Consider the following 6,000-nt stretch of genomic DNA (forward strand, 5'->3'; position numbering starts at 1 on the left):
CCCATCTCATTTTCTGACCCAGTTATTTCAGAGAAGATAAGAATGTTATGCCCGTTTCATGATTAGAGCCTAGGAGGTGTAAAGAATATCACACCCAGGCATAATAGCAATTAAAGTTCCAATTTAGTTTGGTTAGACCTTCAGTTTGTTTTTGTTATTGTTTTCTTTTTCCTTCTTCAATTGGTCAGAAGTAAGACAAAAAGCAACAGAACTGAGATAACATTCAACCACTCCTCTTCTCAATTTCTTACCCAGAATAATATTCTAAAGACGATCAGAATGTTATTGTGTTTCAGGTAAAACAAAACAAAAGGAATCACAGAATAGCATTTTTAAAGTCAAATTTTATGCCTTCAAGATGGGTCTGCATTACAGCTCCTTGTTTTGGTTTATTTCCAATTCGTTTAATGCCAATTCGTCCAATTGCCAACTCGTCTACTGTCATTTGGTCTACCATCAGTTTGTCCACTCACCATATAGTCTACTTTCATTTAGTCTAATGCCATTCTGTCTGATAACCAGTTGGTCCAATGGCATTTTAGTCCATATACCATTTGGTATATAAATTGAATTGAGTGTTATATTGTGCAAAATGAATGGATATTAGACCAAATGGTCATAGACGAAATGGTGATTAGACGAAGTGATGATTGGACCAAATGGTTAATGGACCAAATGCTTGTTAGATGAAATGTTGATGGACGGAATGACATTAGACTAAATGAAAGTAGACCATGTGGTGAGTGGACAAGTTTATAGCAGTAGACAAATTGGCAATTTACTCTTGTTTTCAGCAGGTTGGTAAAGGTGGAGAGTAGCAAAATGTAGATAGTTGCCTTGCCAAAGAACCAAATCTTAGATCTCTGAATTATAATACTTTTTCTTTTTACACCTTGACTGCTGTGATTTATACTCCTGTTTATATGTTCATGGTCGTATTCTGCCTTGGGGGACACCATCTAATGCGACACAGGGGTTTAGCGGTATATCCAAGCTAAGACGCCTATTTTACAGCTTGCCCGCCTCCTCTCGTCTGCTGTGTTAAGCCCACACGAGGGCAGCAGCCATGGATGTAATCCCATCATTCTCCATTGTTTTATCTGGGCATGCCGATGTCAAGCCAGGGACCGGTGTCATATGGACATGATGGTATGCGACAAGGATGTATTGCGTTAGGAAAAGGAATATGGAGGGAAGGAAGGGGGAGGATGGGGGGGTGTGAAAATGTGAAGATATCGGTTTCTCAAGATGCAGATAGGGAGAGAACCTTTGATGATTGGAGGAGGGAGAGGAGTAAGAGGTGAAGTGGAGGCTGAGAAATAAAGAGAAGAAAATAAAGACAGATACAGACAAACATAAGAAAGAAAAACGAAAATTAAAACTGCAGAAAAAAGGGGGAAAGAACAAGCAGGGGAAGAGAAGAAGAAAAAAAAGAGAGAATGGTTTTATGATTAATCCAAATGTATTTTAAAAGAGAAAGACAAAGATAGAAGGGGGGCTCTAGTATAAGGAAATCAGGAATGTAATTAGGTTTCATAATGATAAAGAGATTATGAATGATGAAGGAGGGGGTCGAGAGAAAGAGATGGGTTGGGATGGGTTAGAAGAGAGGAGGGGGCATGTTTTCTTCAACGGATGTGGACTTGTGAGCATGCATGAATGTGATAGTGATGAATACCACACAGAAGTGATTCAGAGTTTTCACAATTTTTAAAGGTGCTCAAGCCACCATAACATGCCATTAAGAATTGGAACTCATAAATGTCAGAATTAAAAAATAGATATTAGGTGTATACATGAAAATGGAAGCTTTAATGTCTTATCATGAGAAAAATATGAAATCAGAACAACAAAAATCATAAAGATCTGCTTGACCACATATCTGAGAACCATTGTTTTTTTTTCAATGAGTTAACTTTGATTACCGGTATTCAAAATATTGTCTCAAATTCCATGTAGTTCCAGTGCTTGCTCAACTTTAGAGAGTTTAAGTTTACATTTAAAGAGTTGAGATTGGTAAGCCATCAAGGGGATTTTTTTTTTCATTTGATTGCAAAATTTATTTCAAAATTTGATGGCGTACAAGGGGTTCCATTACATTACACACTATATGTATCCAGAAAAGAAAACTTATTAAATTCACATTACCAATGAAATGCAAGGGTACTTTATCAAGTCTTGAGTAAGACTTCTTAAACTCTTGGGATAGTTATATGGCATAGCAAAATAGGATCTTGAAAAATACTCAAATCTGTCATACAGACACTTGAAATCTGTATAACTTTGTAGTAAAAAGCTATTAATTTGGCAGTAGGAATATTCAAGTGCATATTTTTGTGTAGTTTGAAACTATATCATCTGGAAATACGTAGAAATAGAAACGGTTGTATAGCTTGTATTAGAATTGAGGGAAAAACACTTAAAATCGTTTTCTCTTGAATGAAAGTCTATTGAGGCAAAAAGAAAAGTAATATAGGTGCTTTCAGACCGACTTGATCACCAGAATGCCTTTAAACTTTATATACAAGAACTTGTTCAGGCTTCAAAATGCCTGATAATCATTTTCTACATTCATGCCCACCTGAACCAGACCCTTTTGAAGTAAGTTTTTCAAGTTTTGAGCATCGACAATATTATTGTCTGAGTAGTGCAAAAGTGCATGTGATTCAAAATTGCGTGTTCAGCAAGCCACAACCAATCGTGGCGAGTTTGTGAACACACCCTCTGCAGCATACTTGCTTGGATTGGAGAGTTTTCATCATTTGCCTTCACAATAAAGACAACTTGCAATCTTGGAAAAAAATTCTATGAAAATTCTCATAATTTCTTATAATTTTGACAAGTACTTAAAGGGGAATCCAGCCTTGGCCATAAAATGTTGCGTTGGGAAGGAGAAAAATAAATTAAACAGAATGGTGCAAGTTTGAAAGAAATCGGACAAGCAATAAGAAAGTTATCTGCTTTAAAATTGATATCACTAATACTATGTAGATTTCAAATTGGCAACTGGGTAAGTAAATTATGACAAGGGGCAAGGACAACTTTCCCATAGGCCATGTACTTCATTATCAGGGATTTGTGGTTTTCTCCTAAGTACCCATTCCCCTTGGGCAGTAATCTAATTATAACCCAGGTAGTATATTGTTTTATGTCCTCATGAAAGAAAAATATAATTTGAAATATAACTTTTGGGAAAAATGACATTTTAGCCATAATATGTATTGGAGTACATAGAAGAGTAGTCCTTGCCTTACATCACTATGACATCCCATATGCGGCCAATTTGAAGTCTCCATGGGTATAGTGATTACCAATATTTACAACTTTTAAAAATTCATAACTTTCTTGTTGTTTGTCCAATATTGTTCAAACTTTCACCTATCAACTTGTCTGATTTTTCTTTTCCTTATAAAAACAAGTTTTTATTTGGGTTGGATTCCCCTTTAAATGATAACAGTTATTTTCCGTTTCTTTTGGGAATATTACAAGTACTTTGCTATCACCCTATCAAAAATATGTTGTATTATGGTAAATTCTTTGATCAGAGACTACAGTGTACAGGTATTCTCAGTTTTTGAGTTGGTGTTAAAGCACCGTAGGTACATATTTTTAAAGAGAATTGTTTGGTGGATAGTTTTTTGATGAAGAGTGCTTATCCTCTGACTTGCTTGTCTGTCTGTCACTCATGAGAATATTTCAAGTGCTAATTGGATCCCTTGAGAGAGGAGAATTTTCTTTCAGAAAATAATTGTTTTTTATTATTTCATTTGTGTTTTTAACAGGTGTTGAATGAAATATTCTGTTTACTTTTCATATGGGATTTGAACACCAATCAACATTTTGAAGAGAAACACTTCAATGTCATGTATTTATAGTAAATGAACCAACAAGGTCCATAATTATTGAAAGGATAGAGAGAGTATCTGAGATGATGAGATGAAGGCAGACAAAGACTTTGTGAGCAAGAGGAGGGAGAGAATGGGGAGGAAGAAGGAAAAGAAGAAGAAGGGGAGGATGAGAAGGAGGAGGAGAAAGGAAGGAGGAGAAGAAGGAGGAGAAGAAGAAGGAGAAGAAGAAGAAGATGAAGAAGGAGGAGAAGGAGAAGAAGAAGGAGGAGGAGAAGAAGAAGAAAAGAGAAGAAGGAGAGAGAAGAAGAAGGAGAAGGAGGAGAAGAAGAAGAAGGAGGAGGAGAAGAAGAAAAAGACGAAGAAGAGAGAAGAGAGAAGCCGAAGAAGAGAGAAGAGAAAAGAGAAGGAGAAGAAGAAGAAGAGGAGAAGTAGGAGGAGGAGAAGAAGGAGAAAGAGGAGAAGAAGAAGGAGAAAGAGGAGGGGAGGGGAGGAAGGAAGGAATTGGAATAGGATGGTCAGAAAGAAAAGAAAGAACAAGGAAAAGAAGAGGAAGAATCAGAAGAAGATATGAAGGAAGGAGATGGGGAAAAATAAACAAAATATTAAAATAGCGTGAATGTATTCCAAGGGGTCAAAAGGGAGAGATTTCTTAAGAATATTGACACCAGAAAAGGAGAGGTGTGGTACAATATTCACATTAGAGAAAAGGATGTAGGGACAAGAGAGTCAGAGACTGTGCATATGAATGGAAAATGAGATAAAATGCGAATTATGTGATTTTGATAGGTTTCCTACAATACAAGGCTTAGCCGTAAATTATCATTAATCAATTTGAGAATGATACAAGTTATTGTATTAAAGGTCGCACCAGGAAGGTCACCGATGAACAAATAATACTCTTCTTTGTAGTTTGTACACAAATGTTTGACAGTGAGTGAACCCGGCTGGGTTGATAGACTGTGTGTTTGACCCAGGCTGGCAACTGAACCCTTGGACCTCCTGTTCATGAGCTGGGCACTCTACCAATGCCAACTATATATCGTGATGTCCTAATATGTTAGAACCGATTTAGTATGAATTTTGAATTTTTATGCCGATTAAATATTAGTGTGAAAGATCTGACAGTGGTAGACTCTACACCAGGTACATTTGTCAAGGAACAAAGAATCCTTTTATTCTCTTGATGTCTCTGTCTCTATTGTGTATCTTGGTGGTCTGGAGGAGCATCATTCTTCTCTGACAAGAGATCTCTTTCATTTTATTATTCCCTTACCTGTCTGAGATACTGGAGGAATAATACATTCTTTTCCCCTATCAGAGGTAAATCACCCTTCCTTCTTTCATGACTTTATAAATTACCCTGTGGATCTTTGCAATCTGATGATGTGATTTCCATATGGATGAAAGAAAAGGGTATGGAGTGTACAGCACAATATGATTATGATGATGATGTTGATGGGTGACGATGATGATGATGAGGGTGATGATGATGATTATGATGATAATTATGATTTATAGGTTAATAGTTTTGGTAGACATTTTTAGACTTACACAAAATTCTTGAAAATGCAAATAAATTATGTGCTTATATTTGGGAAAAAATGGTGCATTGTGGGTTCATATCTTGGCTACCCTTTTTCCAATCTCACTCTAGGGATGTCACTCCTCAATGTGACATTAGTGTTGTGTCTCTTTAAATTGGTTTTAATAATCAGTAAATCCAGTGAGTGAAATGAAAAAGTAAAAAAAAATTATCAAATGAATTAATATTAGCAACTCAGGCATTCATCAAAAGTTCTTTACTCACGTGCTCTTTCAATTAGTTAAATTACATTAATTAACATCTCGGTCACTGGTTATGTATTATTACAAAGCTTATTAGAAAGCAGTCATTATTATTATTTTTTTTAAGAATCTTAATGGAATCTTTTTTTAAGAATTTTATCGGGGAGACTGAAAAAAAAAAGTTTTCTGGTATACTGGTTGTCAATCAAACAATGCATTTAAAAAGGGACTCATATTAACCGAATCACATATCACTGATAATTTTTTTTTTTTAAACAAGTTTATTTTTCCTCCCCCCCCCCCTAAAAAAAAGGATCATTTTGCTATTTTGACGGACCTGATCTGTGAAGGTTTTCCACAGCAGCTA

Source organism: Lytechinus pictus, chromosome 11, assembly GCF_037042905.1.
Source record: "Lytechinus pictus isolate F3 Inbred chromosome 11, Lp3.0, whole genome shotgun sequence".
NCBI lineage: Eukaryota > Metazoa > Echinodermata > Echinoidea > Temnopleuroida > Toxopneustidae > Lytechinus > Lytechinus pictus.